Source organism: Tursiops truncatus, chromosome 21 (assembly GCF_011762595.2).
Source record: "Tursiops truncatus isolate mTurTru1 chromosome 21, mTurTru1.mat.Y, whole genome shotgun sequence".
Taxonomy (NCBI): domain Eukaryota; kingdom Metazoa; phylum Chordata; class Mammalia; order Artiodactyla; family Delphinidae; genus Tursiops; species Tursiops truncatus.
This window is the reverse complement of record NC_047054.1, coordinates 14,811,215-14,834,340: the sequence shown is the minus strand read 5'-3', so window position 1 is coordinate 14,834,340 and position 23,126 is coordinate 14,811,215. Positions and strand designations below refer to the sequence as shown.

General features: G+C 38.7%; 1 long non-coding RNA gene across 5 annotated transcripts in view; it reads right to left on the bottom strand.

Moving 5' to 3' along the window:
- Positions 1 to 23,126, bottom strand: part of LOC109547639 (uncharacterized) — an 85,165-nt gene that overhangs the window by 15,449 nt on the left and 46,590 nt on the right. Inside the window, exon 1 of one of the 5 annotated variants that reach the window (XR_004524284.2) lies at positions 18,727 to 19,008. The exons of 1 other annotated variant lie outside the window; for it this stretch is intronic. This is a non-coding gene — a long non-coding RNA (uncharacterized lncRNA). 3 more of the 5 variants (XR_012329014.1, XR_004524283.2, XR_012329015.1) reach the window with 3 other exon arrangements.

Below are 23,126 nucleotides of genomic sequence, written 5' to 3'. Positions count from 1 at the left end.
ATTTTTGCGGTACGCGGGCCCCTCACCGCCGCGGCCTCTCCCACCACGGAGCACAGGCTCCTGATGCGCAGGCCCAGTGGCCATGGCCCACGGGCCCAGCCACTCCGCGGCATGTGGGATCTTCCCGGACCGGGGCACGAACCCGCGTCCCCTGCCTCGGCAGGCGGACTCTCAACCACTGAGCCACCAGGGAAGCCCTGAAGGTTTTTAAAATATTTTTCAAGATGTGTTACCTTTGTTTCTCTATGTGTTTAACTTCTATTCTCTCTGACAATCTTTCTTTTTTTTTCCTCTCTGACAATCTTATATCTAGCTGGAAATCTAAACATTTCTTTCCACTCAAGAAATATATTAAACTGCAAAAACATGATATCCAGGGTCTGAACAAGACAAAACAAACCAACCTTGAGATATTCATGAACTTCAAATCATTCAAAATTCACAAATCTGTATACATTAGGCTGCAGGAATTTTAACAATACGTGTAACGTGACATGCTGTCTGCTTTACATCTAGACAAAATAAATAAAAACGGTAATGGTTTTGTGGAAATCTTAATACATGTGAACATTATAAGATACATTAGGTAGGACGTCTGTTATGAACATTAAAACAGCATCTTATGACTTTTGCAATAAAGAACCTGACCCAGATATCGGGAGAGTACACATGATCACATCTCTTCTATTTTCTCAAGCATCCACAATTTAGACAGTTCCCGGTAAAGAGAAAATGTGATTGATTTTAATGCCATTTTCTTTCAGTCACTGCCATTTGGATACAGACTCTATGCATGAACCTCTTCCTCTACTTACCTTTTAAATATTGAAGTATCTCACAGCTAGGTTCTAAGTAGTCTTTTCTGACTCATACACACTCTGCTCCAGTTGATCTCAACTATCCCCATGAACGTAGATACCATCTGTAGGCTGAGAAATACTAATTGTACCTTTAACCCAAAATGCCCTCCTAAATCTAGGCTTATATCCATTTGAAATCTACAATGAATGCCTCTTAAGCATCCCAGATAGGTTGATTGTCCCAAATATGTTGTCTGACCTTCCCAGACATATCCTGTCATGGTCATCTACATTTCAGTGAATGGTGCTGTCATTCATTTAGTTACCAGCCAAGAACCCAAGCTTCCCCTTTGACCCCTTCCTTCTCTCGTCCCTCACAACCACTCCTCAGCCTCTCTTGGTGCTTCTGTCCATATCGATCTTATACTCAACTACTTTCCTCCACCTCCACTCTCATCACCCTGGTCCAACCCACAGTTACGTTGTTCCTGGATTATTCATTCACTGCTCTCCTGAAGTCTACTTTTGCCCTTTTCAACCTTCTCAACCATGAAGCTGAAAAAATAATTTTTTTAAATGTAGGGCTTCCCTGGTGGCACAGTGGTTGAGAGTCTGCCTGCCGATGCGGAGGACGCGGGTTTGTGCCCCGGTCCGGGAAGATCCCACATGCCACGGAGCGGCTGGGCCCGTGGGCCATGGCCACTGAGCCTGCGTGTCCGGAGTCTGTGCTACGCAACTGGAGAGGCCACAACAGTGAGAGCCCCACGTACCGCAAAAAAAAAAAAAAAAGTAAATCCTGGGACTTCCCTGGTGCGTTGGTTAAGAATCCACCTGCCAAGGCAGGGGACAGGGGTTCGATCCCTGGTCCAGGAAGATCCCATATGCCGTGGAGCACCTAAGCCCGTGTGCCACAACTACTGAGCCCGCATGCCACAACTCCTGAGCCCACATGCTGCAACTACTGAAGCCCGTACATTTTAGGGCCCACGTGCTGAAACTGCTGAGCCCATGTGCTGCAACTACTGAAGTCCGCACACCTAGAGCCCATGCTCCGCAACAAGAGAAGCCACCACAATGAGAAGGCCGCACCCTGCAACGAAGAGTAGCCCCCACTCGCTACAACCAGAGAAAACCCAAGCATAGCAACAAAGACCCAACGCAGCCAAAAATAAATAAAACGTTTAAATAGATAGATAGATAAATAAATAAATAAATGTAAATCCTATCCTAGGAGCAAGACACTTCCCACTAAAGTCTTTCAGTGGCTTCCCATGACTGAGAGGGCCCTGCATGGCCTGACCCCTGCTTTTCTTTCTAGTCACCCCATTTCCCCAGCCACTGAACTCACTGTTCCATTCATACACCAGACTTTCCAATCTCATGATCTTCAAAGTTTCTCTTCTCTTGTCTTTTCATATGACTGGATCTTTCTTATCTGAGTCTCAGTTTAAACCTTACTTCCATAAAGGGCTCCCTACTCCAAACCATCTTAAAGTAAATTCTCTAGATGTTTTTCCCTCTATTTTAAAGACCTAATTATTATTAAATAAGGACCCGGAAATACCATTTTTGTTCTTTGTTACACTTTTCACAGTCTGGATTTTATCTGATTATTTGTTTTTCTCCCCGAGAAGAGTATGAGTCTGAGTCAGGACCTGTTCAAGTTAGATTCCCTGAACACAGTGCCTGTCCCATAGGTGATAAGCCAAAAATATTCTGGAGTGAATAAATGCATGGATGAATGAAATTTGGAATTTGAATTAAAATATCAACAGTACTAAAATTACAAATTCCCTTCTAGAAATTATTTTCTTAGAGCTTAGTAGGTAAGCATAACAGTAGAGATGTTCAACAGCCACCATCTTGGAACAAAGTTCTTCTTAAAGTCACAGTATGGAAAAATATAGGGAGTAAAATATTTCCATGAGAAAAAAATAGACCATTTGTAATAAGGTTGCCACAAATTTCAGGCTGTCTCAGAAGGAACTGGCTCTCTCCAGATGAAGCCAAGCCAAGGACAGTAAATAGAGTGTGTGATATATCTCAGAAATTGTGTACATTGGCAAAGGTGGAGAAAGACAATTTTTCAACTGCTGCTTCTATTATATTTGGGCACAGGATAGTATCATTAGTCTTTTTCTTCCTTTCAAGAACGACACAATTTACAATTTAAGAAACTCGTTTTATTTCTAAAAATAGGCTCTAATTTTATAATATTCACATTTAATAAGGTGTGAATTAATAGCCCCTTAAAACGATGTCATAAATTGGACATTTATTAAACCCTCCAGTTTTATTTAAATTTGCAACAAAATCACTATTGTAATTAAAACACTCGGGCTTAGCCTACCCTGGCATCGTAAAAGAAGACAAACTAGTAAAACATATTTTTATACTAAAATAAATAAGTAATCTTTGGTAACTCGTTTTATAATTTGGAAACAAGGCTAGTTTTCTTCTTGAAGGGAGGAATTTTATTCTTACCTCTGACATTATCCCTATTTACTGGGGTTTCAACTTCATTGCCAAAACTCCAATCCCCATTCATGATTTTGACAATGATGTATTTTGCTTTCCTGAGGCAGAGACAAAGCTATACGGCCACCAAACCTTTCTCCATTTTCCTTCTGGGCACACCATGAGACTGTTTCCCAGTCTTGCTTACAGTTAGGGTGGAGCTATATGACCCATGTGCATAGAAGTGATGTACACCACTTGCAGGTTTGACTTCTATAACACCTTACAGGATCCTGTTTCCTCATCTGCTGGGCAAAGGTGGAGGCTTCCAGTGGAGGAGTCCAAAGATTTCAGATCCACAGCAAAGAAGGAACCTACGTCCCAGAGTAACTTCATGGAACAGAGACACCATCCTTCATCTTGACCATGCTGACTGGACTCTGACGGATGCAAGAGTTAAACCTTTATTTTGTTAAATAAATGAGATTTTTGGACCAGTGTCTTTATAGAAGTTAGCTTTTCCTAATACATCTGCAAAACTCCACTTTTCTATTTAGTTAAAAGTTGTGACCACTTATTGTTTTATTTTTTTAAATTAATTAATTAATTTATGGCTGCTACCCTTCATTGCGGTGCGCAGGCTTCTCACTGCAGTGGCTTCTGTTGTTGCGGAGCACGGGCTCTAGGCACGCGGGCTTCAGTAGTTGTGGCATGCGGGCTTCAGTAGTTGTGGCACGCAGGCTCAGTAGTTGTGGCACGCGGGCTTCAGTAGTTGTGGCACGCAGGCTCAGTAGTTGTGGCACGCGGGCTCAGTAGTTGTGGCTCGCAGGCCCTAGAGCGCAGGCTCAGTAGTTGTGGCGCACAGGCTTAGTTGCTCCGTGGCATGTGGGATCTTCCCAGACCAGGGCTCGAACCTGTGTCCCCTGCATCGGCAGGCGGACTTTCAACCACTGCGCCACCAGGGAAGCCCAGGAATACAGTTTTTGAAGGCAGTCCCTTAATTTAGGACCTGACACTCAATAAAGAGTGACTTAAAAATATGTGGTAGCATATATATGGTAAAACAATACCTTTACTTCTTGGAATATTTATCAGGCATAATGATAAGATAATGAATCAGAAAACAATATGCCAGAAGGCTTTTTTTAAACATAATTTGATCAGTTTATCACTATAAAAGAATCTGTTGTATCAAAAGAGTTATCAGACTGATTAACATGGGGAACGCTGATATGTAAAAAAGCTTTACAATGTAAAGATCCTGCTATATAGTGTACAGTTGTGAACATATCAGAACCAGCAATAAAATAGAGATATTCAAAGGAGATCCTTTTGATTTCAGGGAGAATTCTCTCTTATTTACGATTATATGGGTTAAAGGAGGATTCCAATATTTAATGACAAATTAGGAGAGAACACACAAGGAAATTCACAGTCAAATTATAAGAAGAAAATAAAGTTAAATGTCAATGCACAGTAGGAAAAAGTATTTTATGCTATTATTTACAAATTGTAGATACAATTTTTGTTTCAGTTTATTTTCTAGGGACTAAAACTAATACAAAAATCAAACTAATAAAAAATGTTTAATACTTTAAACATTTTTTAAAGTGTAAAATATTAACTTATAAAATCTCCTGATATAAAAATTAAACATTGGGCTTCCCTGGTGGCGCAGTGGTTGGGAGTCTGCCTGCCGATGCAGGGGACACGGGTTCGTGCCCCGGTCCGGGAGGATACCACATGCCGCGGAGCGGCTGGGCCCGTGAGCCATGGCCGCTGAGCCTGTGCGTCCGGAGCCTGTGCTCCGCAATGGGAGAGGCCACGACAGTGAGAGGCCCGCGTACCACAAAAAAAAAAAATCAAACATTCTTCCACAGTAAAGAAATTATTCATATTTTAAATGCATGCAGAGCAATGAATATTTGCTTTTTAAGTGTAGAATACCTTTTAAGGCTCTTGAGAAGCATGCTGTCGCACATATTTTATTTTACCAAGTTAGTCCAGAGCATTCATCTTATATCTTTCCATTGAATTCTTCTTTGAGAAACTTTTCTGATGGGCACTGAAATTTTCCTTTCATCTTATAAAAAAGCACATGTAGATTTTAAAATTAAATGTTAATATTATCATTAGTTCCATAATAATCAGGGATCAAAAGTAACCTCTCTCTCCTCTTCCTTCTTTCTCTTCTCTTGATACAATTAAGAGCATCTTGAGAGTATCTTATTACTTTCCTATTAGATACTCACAATATGACTTTAATTGTATTTTTAATCAAGAACAATTCTGTTTCTCGTGAAGTTCTCACTAGGTACTTTAGGAATTCTGAATCCAAAGAGTAGTCATCCTTATCATTAATTGCATTCATAGACTGTGCCTAAAATTCCTCATTTTACCACAGTGGAATGTGAAGGAGGGCAAAAAGCCTTTCAACAACAACAGCACAGACAGGAGAAGCTGACCCATAAATCAGCATTAGTTCCTCCACCTGAAGCAGGAGGTGACCCTCACTCAGCCATAATTACTATGAACAGCCACTATAAGACGCAACGGGAGAAGGCTCAGTGAGGAATTTAGGAGTTATGGTGTGGATAGTACAAGTTCTTCTAATGATAGAATCTCAAAGGAGCTCTAATCAACTCCTATCTCTGCAGTGCCTTATGAAACATCCTTTCTACAGCCTGAAATATTTTTCCCAAAATAGAGCTATTTCTTTAAAAAGCAGACACCTTATGCCCCAGCCCCCCAAACAATGAACTTTCCACTGACAGTTTTCCCAAGTGGTACGACGGCTTCATGGGTATCACACAATCCCTTGGAAATTTTGTTTTTTTTTAATTTTAATTATTGGTGCATCTGGAACAAAGTTAGCAACTACATGGTAAATCAATTTCAGATTATTTATAAGAAATTCTGGGAGACAGACATCACATATACAGATAAATAAGCATCAAAATAAATAACATGAAAACAAAGTGTCCGGATGTCAATATTTTTTTCACTGCAATCGCTCTGATTAAAAATGCAGGGAGGACATTTCTAGTACAATCAAGAGATTTTTACAGTCTCTTCACTAAAATAATTCAAGATTTTTGGTTAGTGCTTAGAAATGAAAAGTTTCTCAAAAACCCTTATCATCAAAAATACAGGACAAGCCAAAAAACATGATATTTAAAAACTCCTTAGAGGATTTCTAGGGGCCCACTCCAAAGCCACTGAGCTTAATATAATAACTTGAATAGTTGAAAGATTTTATATGTATTGTACAGTGTCTTAGTTCACTAGGATTGCTATGACCACAAACCATAAACGGGGTGTCTTTTAAACAACAAACGTTTCTCACAGTTCTGGCAGCTGGGAAGTGCAGGATGAAAGCACTGATGGATTCAGTACCTGGTGAGGGCCCCCTTCCCAGATTGTAGATGGCTGTCTTCATGCTGTAACCTCACATGGTAAAAGGGTGGGGGAACCCTCTCTGGCTTTTTTATATGGGCACTAATCCCATTCGTGGGGCTCTACCCTCATGACCTCATCACCTCCCGAAGTCCCCACCTCCTAATACCATAACCTTGGGCGGGGGGCATTTAGGATTTCAACATAAGAATATGTGGGGGACAAGCATTCAGTCCATTGTAACAAGGTTGTAGATTGGGTCAAATATGGAATTTTAAATTTACCCTGAATGAGATACAGGGGAATCTGACTGTATTGAAATTGGAATTGACATAAACCATAAAAGAAGCAGACTTAGAAAGGAAGTTTGTTCCTAACAATATGAGGTTTTTAGAAGCCCCAGAGTTGTCTCTCCTTCCAACCCCATGGGAATTGTGTGATGTCACTTTCCACCAAGCACAAACCCAGTCTATGAACCATCACTGTCACTGCCATCACCACTGCCACCACTGTTGCAACTCCCTTTTGGGGAGATGGCTGCAGACCTCAAGGGAGCAGTGCACACGCCCAGGGCATGAGGAAGTGTGCAGAGGCATATTAGCACAGTGCATTTAAGGAAATGGGAGGGTTACCATTCATTCATTCAACAAGGATTTATGAAGATCTTCTGTGTGGGACACTCCATGCTGGATGCTGGGTATAGCGGTGAACCAGTCAGACACGGGCTTTGACTCTGTACTTATGCTCTACATATCACACAATAGATATGTACAACTCCAGATATGGAAAGTGGTATGACAAAAAGATAAAGTTACTCTGTGTATTAGGGGGATTGATCTAATCAGGGAAGTCAGGGAAAGGATCTTGGGGGGAAAGATAGTGCAGCTAAGAGCTAAAGAATGAGCAGGATCTAAGTAGGTGAGAAAGGAAAGTAGTACCTTCCAAAGAGATAAAGCATTGTGTGCAGAACCTGTGGCAAGTCTTGATCAAAGGGAGCCTGGGTAGCTAGAGCGAGGAATGAGAGCAAGTGTGGTTTGGGATGCAGCTACGGTGGTAAATCCATGGACTATGTTAAAGAGATTTGTTTTTTATCCTACAATCAGTACAAATCCATAAGAGCACTTTAATGGGGGAGTGGCACAATCAAATGTTTTTATTCAGAAATTATTACACTGGATACTGAATAGAGATTTCTTAGAAGCTTTGATAAATATGAACTACTAAACACTGATATATACAATTTGAAATATATATATATAATTTGAAAAGCAACAGGTAATGACTAGGCAATTCATTTTCTGAAACTGCAAACTAAATTCAACTGCTTTGGCCTAGAAGAATCAGATTTTACTTCTTAATACATGTACCAGCATGCCCCAAACTCTTAGTGACTAAATATGACACCTGTAAGATTTCTTTCATGATATTTAAGAATCAAAGATTACAGAAAGTGTATGTATACATACCATTATCAAAAATTACATTCATGTTTTAAACTTTCAGAATTGAAGTTTTGAAGAAACCAAACACAAAATCTATATGAGTGGAATTCCCTGGTGGTGCAGTGATTAAGAATCCACCTGCCGATGCAGGGGACACAGATTCGAGCCCTAGTCCGGGAAGATCCCACATGCCGTGGAGCAACTAAGCCCGCGTGCCACAACTACTGAGCCTGTGCTTTAGAGCCCGTGCACCACAACTACTGAGCCTGCGCTCTAGAGCCTGTGCACCACAACTACTGAGCCTGTGCTCTGCAATAAGAGAAGCCACCGCAATGAGAAGCCTGCACACCACAACGAAGAGTAGCCCCTGCTCACCACAACTAGAGAAAACCCGCATGCCGCAACGAAGACCCAACGCAGCCAAAAATAAGTAAATCGATAAATAAACTTATTTTTAAAAATCTATATGAGCAAAATTAATATTTTATGGAGAAATTCAAGAAAGACCTTATTAGATTGATTACCTTCTCTCCCACAAATGTTTGTAACTCCCTGAGGACACGGAACCAAGCTACTACTGACAGTCCCCTAAGTGACCGCCACTGTACTCTTCAGGCCGTAGGAGGTTAGTGAATATTTTCTGACCTAGTGAGTTTTCTAAGTACTAATATATTCTACCTTAGAGGAGCATTTTGATTTAGTAGTTAGGGTACAGCTATGCACTAGGTGTTTATGTTTAGAGAATGGAAATGTCTAAACCATGATGTTCCAACTTTAGTAAGATAAAAAGAATTTCCTGTCTAGTAAAAAACATGTTTCCCAATAAAATAATTGACCCTCACTGAAATTACTGTTCAAAGAACTAGGAAGCAGAGAATCAGTCATAAGTCTGGAATGGTTAAAAAGAGGCTGCTGAAAGCACAGCTGATTTATAGTGCTTGGACTCGAGGTGGAAGTTTATGGACAAGACACTTTCTGTCATGTATTTTCCCAGTGACAGGGCATTTACAGACTAGTCAAGTGTTACTGAGCTGAAGAATATGACTGAACCTACATCCCAGGGAATTTCCATGTGGGCACTGGATAGCCTGGCTATGAGACCTTTAGAAGCTCTCCTCCCACTCTCTTGGAAGCAAAGCAAATTCCAAGACAGTTAGTGCTTTCCCTTGGTTAGGAATATCTGGGGTTGGGAGGTAGGATCCCAGACATGTGCTAGCCTGGAGGACTTGCACCGGGACAGCATGGCTCCAGGAAGGCCCAGGGAGAGAGTGCAGACTCATCTGGGGCCATCCCACTTTTAAACTACACCCAGAGAACTTCTAGAGTCAAGAATCCTTCAGGATATTCTAAAGTCCTACAGATAAGTGTTGAAGCAATTACATACTGTTCATTTTACAGGTATGCATTCCAGTGTTTCCAATACAGAGCTCCCTTTAGAGCTACTGATTTGCCCAAGTCAAATGTTTATCTCTTTGAACTTCAATCCTAGAAGCAGACTATTTAAATCTCTAATGCAAAGGCTTTCAGAGAATGGAGGTATTGTACCTTTTATAGTAACTTCTGGGGCTTTGTGATTACACACATTTTTTTTTTTTGGAGGGGAGTCAGGGGAGGAAAGAAATAGATGAGAGAGATTAAGAAGTACAGACTTCCAGTTGCAAAATAAATGAGTCAAGGCATGAAATATACCCTGTGGGGAATATAGTCAATAACTATGTAATATCTTTGTATGGTGACATATTGTAACTAGAGTTATTGTGGAGATCATTTTGAAATGTGTAGAAACAGTGAATCACTATGTTGTATAACAAGAACTAACATGCTGTAGGTCAATTATACTTCTTTTTTATTTTTAATTTTTATTGGAGTATATGTGCTTTACAATGTTTTGTTAGTTTCTTGCTGTACAACAAAATGAATCAGTCATATGTATACATATATCTACCCTTTTTTTCGATTTCCTTCCCGTTTAGATCACTATAGAGCACTGAGTAGAGTTCCCTGTGCTATACAGTAAGTTCTCATTAGCTATCTATTCTATACATAGTTGTGTATATATATATATATGTCACTCCCAATATCCCAGTTCATCTCACCCCCCCTTCCCCCCTTGGTAACTGTAAGTTTGTTCTCTACATCTGTGACTCTATTTGTTTCGCAAATAAGTTCATCTCTACCATTTTCCAGATTCCACATATAAGTGATATTATATACTTGTTTTTCTCTTTCTGACTTACTTCACTCTGTATGACAGTCTCTGCGTCCATCCACATCTCTGCAAAAGGTACTATTTAGTTCTTTTTATGACTGAGTAATACTCCATTGTATATAGGTACCACATCTTCTTTATCCATTCCTCTGTCGATGGACATTTAGGTTGCTTCCATGTCCTGGCTATTGTAAATAGTGGTGCAATGAACGAACATTGGGGTGCATGTATCTTTTTGAATTATGGTTTTCTCTGGGTATATGCCCAGTAGTGGCCTTGCTGGGTTATATAGTAGCTCTATTTTTAGTTTTTTAAGGAACCTCCATGCTGTTCTCCATAGTGGCTTTATCAATTTACATTCCCACCAACAGTGTAGGAGGGTTCCCTTTTCTCCACACCCTCTCCATCATTTATTGTTTGTAGATTTTTTGATGATGGCCATTCTGACTGGTGGGAGAATTCTGACTCATTGTAGTTTTGATTTGCATTTCTCTAGTAATTAGTGATGTTGAGCATCCTTTCATGTGTTTGTTGGCCATCTATATGTCTTCTTTGGAGAAATGTCTATTTAGGTCTTCTGCCCATTTCTTGATTCAGTTGTTTGTTTTTTTAATATTGAGCTGCATGAGCTGCTTGTATATTTTGGAGATTAATCCCTTGTCAGTTGCTTCATTTGCAAATATTTTCTCCCATTCTGAGGGTTGTCTTTTTGTTTTGTTTATGGTTTACTTTGCTGTGCAAAAGCTTTTAAATTTAATTAGATCTCATTTGTTTATTTTTGTTTTTATATTCATTACTCTAGACACATTCTTAAAGAAACAAAAACTATTGTATCATAACAATTTTAAAACATACAGAAAAACAGAAAAAAACATGCAAAAAAGACATATACTTATCATCCAGATTCAACACCTGTTAACATTCTGTCTTTTCTGTTAATCTAGATCTATACTCTATATCCAAATCTATGCTTGTATCATTACTTATGTTTATCTTTTTGGCTATATCATTTAAAATAATTTACAGATATCATGATTCTTTCCCCTAAATTCTTTAGTATGAGAAGAAATGCTCTCCTAGTATGATCATCTACCTAACAAAATCAACAATTCCCTCATAACATCAAATACCTGTTCTATATTCCAATTTTCCCAAATGTCTGTCCACCAGGATTCAATCAAAAAGTACTCAATACCTACGTTTGTCTCTTAAGTCTTTCTAAATCAAGTAGTTTCTCCCTCTTTTTTCTCCCCAAGCTATTAACTTTTTTAAGACATCAGACCCAATGTCCTATAGAATGTCTTACATTCTGTGTTTGACTGTGTTTTCATCTATGATTTATTGTTTCTCTATCACCTGTAGTTTCTATAAGCTGAAATTTAAAACTAACATCATGATTAGATACAACTTAAATACTTTTGTGAAAAATAGTTCGTGGAGGGCTTCCCTGGTGGTGCAGTGGTTGAGAGTCCGCCTGCCGATGCAGGGGACACGAGTTCGTGCCCCGGTCTGGGAAGATCCCACATGCCGCGGAGCGGCTGGGCCCGTGAACCATGGCCGCTGAGCCTGCGCATCCGGAGTCTGTGCTCCGCAACGGGAGAGGCCACAACAGTCAGAGGCCTGCGTACCGCAAAAAAAAAAAAAAAAAAGTTCATGGAGAAAATTGGTTTTCTTGTTGCATTTAATTTACAGAATGTCTGAGTTGTTCATGATTAAGTGGTGCCACTGAATTAATGTCATTAGTCAGATCTTTCCACCATAAATGTATGCTTTCTCCTTTGCAATTAACAAGTAATCTGTGGAGAGATACTTAGCATTATGTGAATATTTTTTTACCAACATTTCCCCAAAAAGTGTTAGCATCCATTGAAGTCTCTTCCCTTAGGTTTTTCATTAAGATTAGCAAATGGTGATTTTCCAGTTTTACGTTTTTTTACATTTATTATTATTATTCTGTAAATAAGTAAAAGCTTTTTATCAACTAGGGTCACTTTTTTAAAATCCTTGAATCTACAGTTCTTATTGAAGAAACATGATATTCTATTTTGTTCTCATCTTTTAATTACCAATCTTCAAAGTAAGGAATTGGTATATTATTCATCTCCAGTGGTGATAAATGAGTTTGTTTGATTTATAGTGTCTTTTCTTAGTATTACTATTAACTCAATGATATGTATTTATATAATAGATTCCAATGAATTATAGTTATTATTATTGATGTTTGAACTCTCCCAGTTTGGATCAGGAGGGGTCACTTCAGGCTGGCAACTGCATCCTTTTAACACAACCCATTTGTCCTTGAATAGTTCTTTCTCAGAATATGTAAAACACTCATGGTGTCAAAGGCTCAGGCTGTCACCTCACCCTGCCACCTCCCTCCCACTCCCTCCTTTAGAACCAGCCATTTCCTAAGGGTCTCTGCTTCCTTCAGTGTGAATAATAATTAGAAAATTAAATCTGGGTGTGAGGAGTGCTGATTTCCACAAGGAACATTATTTTTTCTGGATGTTTTTCAGTGGAGAGAGCTAGAAAATTTATCTTGTAAAATTATATTTTTATTTGTTATTTTCAACTTTTAACATTACATGGTTTTATTTGACATTAAATTTTTTTTTTTTTTTTTTTTTTTTTGCGGTATGCCGGCCTCTCACTGTTGTGGCCTCTCCCATTGCAGAGCACAGGCTCCGGACGCACAGGCTCAGCGGCCATGGCTCACGGGCCCAGCTGCTCCGCAGCATGTGGGATCTTTCTGGACCGGGGCACGAACCCGTGTCCCCTGCATTGGCAGGCAGACTCTCAACCACTGCGCCACCAGGGAAGCCCCTAAAAAATTTTATACATATATCTCTTTTCTATTTTATTGCAACTCTTGGGTCTTAAATAATACAATTACTATGAACACAAAACAACCAAGATAATTTTAAGATTCCCCTGCATTTAAAAAAAATTAATTTATTTTTATTTTTGGCTGCGTTGGGTCTTTGTTGCTGCACTCAGGCTTTCTCTAATTGCGGTGAGAAGGAGCTACTCTTCGTTGTGGTGAGCAGGCTTCTCATTGCAGTGGCTTCTCTTGCTGCAGAGCACGGGCTCTAGGCGCGAGGGCCCAGTAGTTGTGTCTCGTGGGCTTAGTTGCTCCATGGCATGTGGGATCTTCCAAGACCAGGGCTCGAACCCGTGTCCCCTGCATTGGCTGGCAGATCCTTAACTACTGCGCCACCAGGGAAGCCTCCCCTACATTTTTTAACTTTAAAATACATGTCTAAGAATAAACAGAGTGTGTCGTACGTTCTGAAGTCATTCTGATGTGAACACATATTTCGAAAATTTTCTAAGTGCTACACATTTTTTATTTGTCTTATAAAAACCATCTCTTTACATTTCCTTTCTCTTGTTTTAGTGCAGACCTTCTAGTAGCTTCCAGTTAACCTGCAGTATGAAATCTAATTGAATTTGGTCCTCCCAACCATTTATTCTACATTTCTATAATCTCTGTTATTACTTGTAAACCAAGACTCCTCCCTCCAAATAAAGAAAAATTTAATTCTGTGACACTCCAAACCCGATGCCAATTCTTTTAATTACTTCCTCACTTTCAGAACTAATCCAACATCGTCCTCCAAAATTAACAGGATCTTCTCTAGTAATACCAGCAATTATATATTTTGAAAGACACTTGATAATATTTTTATGCTGTTTGACATAGGTGTTGTGAATAGAAAGTCTTTTTAAACCAATCACAACATGACACCCAGATACTCAGAAGTTAAGTGTTAGGAATAATCCACTGTTGAGCTGGAAAAGGGAAAGCCTTGAGCTGAACCAATTATTCTGACAACTTAGACAGGAGAAGGAACTTAACTAAAGAATAGTTCTACAGTGGAGAAAGTGGGAGAAATTTGGCTAAAATTATCCCAGTTGAGTGTCTAGTTTGATCAAATCCTCAAAATAATGGCTGGATTTTCTATTTCTTTCTACCTGACACCATGGGCTTTTTTGCAGTCTTTGAAGCATTGTGGGAAATAATTTAGTAATGCATTCTTGTCCATTATAAGATTTGCAGTGTTTTTCACCATAGCTTTGGGTGTTTTCTTTCTGTAATAACTTTGACCCTCACCTGATATTTATCATTTACTCAATTGATGATCTATTTCTCACACAAATAATTTTGGGGGAAATTTTATGAAGCAGAAAACTTGCACTGCTCCATGTAAAGTTCTGATATTTCCATAACCTTCACTAATAGTCTGCCCTGATTCTTGTGAGAAATTAACTTTTACCTCATTCTAAGACTCAATAACAAGATAAAATGATGTTAAAAATAAGTTTAATTTACCTGAGAATGTTATCAAAGTATGCTAGATACCCGAGTCACATTCTAAAAATAATGTGAACAGAGTTGATTACATATATTAAACAAGAATATTTAATAAAATTTTTACTGGTGTAGATCCTTCTAGATCTTGAGCAACATACTGTAAAATACTAATTTACTGTCTTCTATGCGATAGTTTGACTGCATTCTGTTTTATTTAATCTCAGAATGTATACTTTAGACAAAAAGAACCCTCAGATGGAATAAATAATATTGACTAAAGGGAAAACTGAACTGTAGTAATTTTTAAAGGCAATGTAAGTATACAGAATTTAACTGCATGCAAAGTCTTTAATCTTAAGTGTTTTCAAATGGATACCTTTGTGTTTCATTGAATGCAATATTTCACTTTCTATGTGCATTTTAAGGGCATCTAATTTTGAAGAAAGCAAACAGAGCTACATGGAGAAGAATATGTCGAGACGTTTACTGCTGAGTATCTTGGGAGCTGGAACACTGACCTTGAAGATTCATTACTAATAATGAAAAGGTGACATTATTTGTGGGTTCACATTAGGAATATTGAAATCTAAGAGCAAGTTGTGAAGCTCAGATTCTTTTAAAATCCCAAATTTAATTTTTCTTGGGATTTAATATTAACAGTAGACAGAAGAATCAAATGGAGGAGACTGAAGATCATCTATGTTAGTTTGTTTGAGAGAGAACTAGACATTAAAAGCGTAGTGAAGCAAAAGAGAAGAAATGAATTAAATTCACAAAATACTATGATAATGTTCTTCAGCTGCTGAAGAACACAAGCAATAATTTTCCCAGCCATAGACATCTTAAATAAGAGCATTTGATACGTGACAGCTGTGGCAGTCAGATAAGAAAAGTATTGTGAAACACTAGAGAAGTAATTTTCCTGCAACTTACTTAGAATAGCCAGGGCTATAAAGGTGCTGGGAGACGGGTGGCGGGGGGCATAGAAAAATCAACCCCAGACTTGGAGAGAAAAAACTCAATACTTATTTTGTAAACATTATACATTGAAACAGTGATACCATTATTCCACTTCATTTCCCATGGTTTTGAAATATAAATCAGCCCAGTGAAGAATTCTCACTGATACCAAGATGCGTTTCTTGGTAGTTGTCAAATGTTGTGAGACAGCTGTAAAACTGCTAAGAGTAATTCAGTTTTAGCAGATTCTAATGACATTTGTGTTGACAGAATAATATTCATGGCATGTAGCTGGACAGAGCCTCATGGAGATCTAATAACCTCCTGGCCTAATGTGAATGCCTATTATATCTCCCTAAAGAAGCGAGGAGAGTTATTTGAAACGAGGTACAGAGACACACTGTCTTCTGTTTCTGAAATTTCCACTGGGCATCTAGCCTAGATATCAGTGCATTTACAAAGTATTACACACTTTAAATAGGAAACACAAAATCTAACTATAGACCAGCAAATTGCTGGAGCATCTTTAAACTCTGTCCTCTCCCCAAGACCGCTGAGTACAGTTACAAGAGCAAGAAAAGGGGGAGAAGAGGAAAAAAAATTTACCCTTCTATGAAGGAGAGGCTATGAAATCATAGGGAAAAAATGTTCTGACAAAATACAGTGTATAATCTTTTCAAAATACCCTGGATGCCCCTTTACCCTGAGTGCTTCAACTGTGAAAATAATATGACTTAAAAATTGTAAAATGCATCTTTTAAGAATTTGAGTTTTAAAGTAGATTAGTTATAACACTGTGGCTATTATTCCCACAGCTTCCCTGAGGGGCTTAGCTTACTTTCTCATGGAAGAAGTAATGCTGTGTATTACAACTCCTAGAAAGAACTCAGCCTGCTCTTGAAATAGCTACGTAGTATTCCAAAAATAAGAATTTTATGACTATGGGAATCCCAGGGTCAAAAATTTTGCCACCAGGGACCATAGTCCCATGCCAGCTTGCTTCCTCTTCTTTGAGGGAAGCCAGTGACTTTGATGCTGCTCTAAAGGCCAGTCTTTTTCAGAGGTGACCCAGAGGGCTTGTGGATCAGATAGAACGAAGGGGTATTTGCATAGGTCAGCAGAAGTGGAAAGAATAGAGAAGAAAATCAAAATGAAAGTCAAAAGAAAACCGAATTTATTCTGGAACATGTAAAATCAAATATAGAAAAACTGGGAAAACCTAGTTTCTCTATACAGCTAATGCTGGGAACCAAAATATGTTTTTTACTAATTCTTTTAAAGGGTCTGTTAAATCATCTGGCCTTAGAAATCTTCCTTTATCGTTTATTTTTCTCTTCACGATATACCGGTAGAGTGCTTGGGATGTAACTTAAGTGAAAATAAATTCAGGAAGACTCGGTCGCCCCTGCCTGAGGCATATACTTCGTTTGCTCTGTTCACCTGGCACTTGTCACATACTGCCTTACTTCCTGATTTTATAGATTTGTCTTATTTCCCTTAATAAGGCATAAAATTCTTGAGCACAGGGATCCTGTCTTATTCAACTTGTCTCCTTCAAAGTGTGATAGATCCCAAAGGAGGACCAGAGATGGCAAGATAAACTGGATCCACAAAAGCACAGCCCGAAGAAAACAAAATCACGTCACAGAGAAATGCCCTTCATCTTCTCCTTCTCAGACACTGATGACTATTTCTACAGAAAGAGCATGAATATCCTGACAGAAAATTGGATGGATGTGGCCATAGTAATGGATTCCATTTTTAGAAACAAACACATAAAATTTTTAATATATTGGGACTTCCCTAGTGGCACAGTGGTTAAGAATCCACCTGCCAATGCAGGGCACACGGGTTCAAGCCCCGGTCCGGGAAGATCCCACATGCCGTGGAGCAACTAAGCCCATGCGCCACAACTACTGAGCCTGTGCTCCAGAGCTCGTGAGCCACAACTACTGAGCCCATGTGCCACAACTACTGCAGCCCGCGTGCCTACAGCCTGTGATCCACAATGAGAAGCCACCACAATGAGAAGCCCACACACTGCAACTAGAAGCCCACACACGGCAATAAAGAGTAGCCCCCACTCACCGCAACTAGAGAAAGCCCACACACAGCAACGAAGACCCAACACAGCCAGTAAATAAATAATTTAAAATGTAAAAAAAATTTTTAAATATAATTTTACTCTTATTTCCCAAAATAAATTGTATATTTAACCTCAGGGTTGCAGGGTGACAACCACAGTTATACATGTTTGGAAGTAAAAAATGTTTTTTCTATAATAGGCTAATATTTCTTCCACACCATTCAACTGGGAAGTAGAAGAAAAGAATACTTTCACTTGTTCATTAAGAGTGCATGTCATTCTTCTAGTATTTAAAGAGTAACTGCACTAACTGCCCCTACTTCAGATAAAGACTCGGTCTTTCCGATTGCAGCTCATGCCACCCTCCCACGAGCATGTACACAGCACACATATGTGCACACAGATCCATACGCATAGCTCCTCCACAAGATGGTGTCCAGGTGAGTGAAGAGGAAATTGGATGCCTTTTTAGCAAAGGGCAGAGAGAGACTTCAGTCCACAAGCTTTTATTTGCAGCTTCACTTGTCTTTGTTCCGAAGTACCAGTTGCCACTGTGGCTTGTTCTAACTACTCTGGAAGGACATCCCTTGGTGACTGGTGCTGTTGGTGCCTCTGAGTCTGAGCCTCAGCCATGCTGTGGCACCTCATGGGCCTCCGCCCAGCAGTGGATCTCTCACCATGGTGCTGCACTGGCAGACTTGTTGGCCCTTAGCTCAGGGACCTCCTGCTTCTGAATCCTTTCCATGACACACAGAAGCTTGAAAATGCCAACTCAGACCCACTTTCTGCCTCAGTCAACAATGCTGCTTCCACAGCTCAGTGGCCCTGATACAGCTGCCCCTTGGCAGATGGGCCCTGGGGCTTCACGCTCTTTATTATGCTGGTGGCAGTTCCTCTGCGGTCTCCATTGTTAATATGGGACCTGCATGTGAACAGCCTTCTCCCAAAGTTTGAGTTAGAAAAAGGAGCGTAAATCCCTTTGATTTGTTTCCCCTTCAAATGATCTAAGAGCCCAGGCCTTCCCTTTCATTCTAGAAGAGAGAATTGAAAGAGAAACACACCTACTTCCTTTTCTTATCCTTTTCCTCGTCACCATTTCACCATCATTTAAGGAGCAGACTTCCCCTCTCTTTTGTCTTCTGGTTTAGAAGGAATTCACACTATATCACATCCTCTTCTTTCTCAAGGTATATTTGTTCTGCTTCCTTCCAGAGGCCTTGAGGGTGGACAAGGTGCAGAGAGAGAGGCTGGATAACGAATAAAGGCTTTGCCAAAAAAAAAGTTTCCTCATTATATAGCAAATGAATGGCTTTACAATCGGGTCCAAAAAAGGAAAACACTTGGTGAAACTGAATTATCCTTTTAACCACAGGCGACATCAGAAATCGCAGCGGAATCTAAAGCAGCCAATGTCAGTCCTTCTCTAGATGTTTGTATCAGGATTCTCACCACTGTGAAACAACTCTTCCCATAAGGGTGGTTGAACACAGCTGCAAAGTCTGCTCTTGAAGGCATGAGGTATTCAACCACAAACATTTTTTTCTCAAAATATCATAGTGGTTGTATCATGAAAAAATCATTCATATGATATTACCTTAAATGTTTAAGAATAACAGTGAAAAATAGCACTGCAGTATTAACTAATAACAACCACGAAAAATTTTCAGAAACACTGAAGAATTTAGTTGGATTATGCCCAATTACATTATCAACTGGAAAATATTTTTGTACAGGAATAATATGAAAAACATGGATCTAATCCAGAAAATCTACTACCTAATAAAATGAAGTAACACCTTTTAAAATTTTTCAAAATAACCTTAATTTAAGACCTAACTCCATGGCAGAGTGAGAAGAGGTGAGTCTAATTCTAGAATCAGTACTATTTCCTTAGTTCAGTTCCATTCAGCTAGTGCCGTCAGCACGATCTGTATGCTTTTTCCCTGGGCCTAACTCTCAGTTTAGCTAAATGTTTATTGATTCTTTGCTAACTGTCCAGCATTCTGATAAGCATCAAAGATTGAGCAGTCCCTGCTCACAGGGTGCTTTATAATCAGTAGGGAGAAATAAATGTACAGTTAATGATAATTCAAAGTACAGGAGGGCACATGTCACAAGAACAGTATAAAAAGATTAGCTAAGGACCATGCAGATTCCATTACTGATGTTTCTTTTCAAGTTTTATTTTAAGAACTTTATTTGGTATGTGTTGTTAGTGGAGTTTATCCAGACTACAACAATTTTAGAATATTACCTTAAAAGTTTATTTATTGATAGGAAGTCTCTTAGAAGAGTAGCTGGTTAGGGAGAAGGAGGTAAAGACATTAACTTGTAGGATACAAAACTGATAAAACTATTATTCTTAAACCTCCATATATTATCACAAAGGAGAGACTATAGGAGCAGTTTTATTTTTTTCTATAAACAACCATCAAGATACACTTCACCTGTTTAAAACATCTATTCTCCATCAAATAAACCCTTATAATTTATTTTAACCTGTTTTTATCTGTATTGTTGTATAGGGAATATAGTATTTCCCTAGATTTTATATTCACTTAAGAGTTTCGTGGCACTTGTTATTAACTGTTCAGATTGACATATGTAGACCTAGGAGAAAGATAAGTGACTGTATTCTGCAGCACTAAAAAATATAAAAATAGGGGCTTCCCTGGTGGCACAGTCCTTGAGAGTCTGCCTGCCAATGCAGGGGACATGGGTTTGTGCCCCGGTCTGGGAAGATCCCACATGCCGTGGAACGGCTGGGCCCGTGAGCCATGGCCGCTGAGCCTGTGCGTCCGGAGCCTGTGCTCCGCAACGGGAGAGACCACAACAGTGAGAGGCCCGCGTACCACAAAAAATAAATAAATAAATAAAATAAAAAATAAATAAAAAAGAAGAAAATAAAAGAAGAAGTCAATGTCATTGTGCCAAGTTACCAGATGGAAGAAAATAATAAAGATTAGAGCAGAGACTAATGGAAAAGAAAACAGAAAAACAATACAAAATATTAACAAAACTAAGAGTTGGTTCTTTGAAAATATAAACAAAACTGACAAACTGTTAAGCTAGAGTAGACAAGAAAAGAAGAAAGATGATCCAAGTATATAAAATTATAAACGGAAAAGGAGACAACTGATACCACAGAAACACAAAAGATAATAAGAGACTACTATGAACAATTCTACCCCAACAAACTGGACAACCTAGAACAAATGGATGAATTCCTAGAAATATACAACCTACCAAGACTGAATCATGATGAAATAGAAAATCTGAAAAGATCAATGAGTAAGGAGTGAAGGAGTAACCAAAAACCTGCTAATAAAGAAAAGCCCAGGACCAGATAGATTCACTGTACAACTCTACAAAACATTTAAAGAAGAATTAATGTCTATCCTTCTTAAACTCTTCCAAAAAATTGAACAGAAACATTTTCATACACATTTTATGAGGCCAGAATTACCATTATACTAAAGCCAGATTAGCACACTAAAAGAAAATAAAATTGCAGCAATTTGCCTAATATAGATGCAAAAATTCTCAACAAAATTGTAGCAAACTGAATTTAATAGCATATTTAAAAGATCATACACCGTTATCAAGTGGGATTTATCCCTGGGATGTCAGAATGCAAATCACCCAGTGTGTTATACCACATTAATAGAATGAAATAAAAATCATACGATCACCTCAATGGATGCAAAAAAAGCATCTGACAAAATTCAACATCCATTCATGATAAAAATTCTTAACAATTTAGGTAGAGAAGAAACGTACCTCAACATAATAAAGGCCATGTAAGACAAGCCCACAGCTAACATCATACTCAACAGTGAAAGATTAAAAGCTTTTCCTCTAAAATCAGGAACAAGACAAAGGAGCCCACTCTCACCACTCCTACTCCACATAGAAATGGAAGTACTAGTCAGAGCAATTAGGCAAGAAAAAGAAATGAAATGTACCCAAATTGAGAAGGAAAAAGTGAAATTGTCCCTGTTTGCAGATGACATGATCTTAAATATAGAAAATCCTAAAGAATCCACCAATTTTTAGAACTAATACCAGAATTCAGTGAAGTTGCAGGATACCAAACCAACATACAAGAATCAGTTGTGTTTCTGTACACTAACACCGAACTATCTGAAAAAAAATAAAACAATCTCATTTACAATAGCATCAAAAACAGTAAAATAATTAAGAATAAATTTAAACAAGGAGATAAAAGATCTGTACACAAAAAACTATAAAACACTGATAAAAGAAATTGAAGAAGGCACAAATAAATGGAAAGGTATTTTGTGTACATGTATTAGAAGAATTAATATTGTTAAAATGCCCATACTACCCAAGGCTATCTATAGTTTCAACGCAATCTCTATCAAGAATCCAATGGTATTATTTACAGAAGCAAAAACAATCCTAAAAATTATATGGAGATAAACATAAGATCTTGAATAGTCAAAGTAATCTTGAGAAAGAAGAACAAAGCTGGAGGTATCATGCTCCCTGATTTCAAACTATTTACAAATCTACAATAATCAAAACAGTACAATACTAGCATAAAAACAGACACATAGACCAAAAGAACAGAGTTGAGAGCCCAGAGACAAACCCAAGCATATATGGTCAATTAATTTGACAAGGAAGCCAAAAATACTGTATTGGAAAATGATAGTCTCTTCAATAAATGATGCTGGGAAAACTACATCTTAACACACAAAAGAATGAAACTAGACCCTTATCTTACACCACTCACAGAAATTAACTCAAAATGGATCAAAGACTTAAATGCAAGGTCCAGAACCAAAAAACTCCTAGAAGAAAACATAGGGGAAATCTCCTTGACATTACTCTTTGCAAAGATGTAATGGATATGACACCAAAAGCAAAAATAAATAAGTGGGATTACATCAAATGAAAAAGTTACACAACAAAAGAAGCAATCAACTAAATGAACCTACAAAAGAGAAGAAAATATCAATATCTGCAGACTATATATCTAATAACAGGCTAATATCCAAAATAGATAAGGAGATCATACTTCTCAATGGCAAAAAACAAAAAGTCCACAAATAATAAGATGGACAAAGGACCTTAATAGACATTTTTCCAAAGAAGATATCTGAATGACCAACAGCTATATGAAAAAATGCTCAATACCAGTAATCATCAGGGAAATGCAAATCAAAGTCACAGTGAGATAGCACTTTATACCTGTTAGAATGGTTATGATCAAAAAGACAAGAGAGGGGCTTCCCTGGTGGCGTAGTGGTTAAGAGTCCGCCTGCCGATGCAGGGGACACGGGTTCGTGCCCCGGGCTGGGAAGATCCCACATGCCGCGGAGCGGCTGGGCCCATGAGCCATGGCCGCTGAGCCTGCGCGTCCAGAGCCTGTGCTCCACAATGGGAGAGCCCGCAACAGTGAGAGGCCCGTGTACCACAAAAAAAAAAAAAAAAA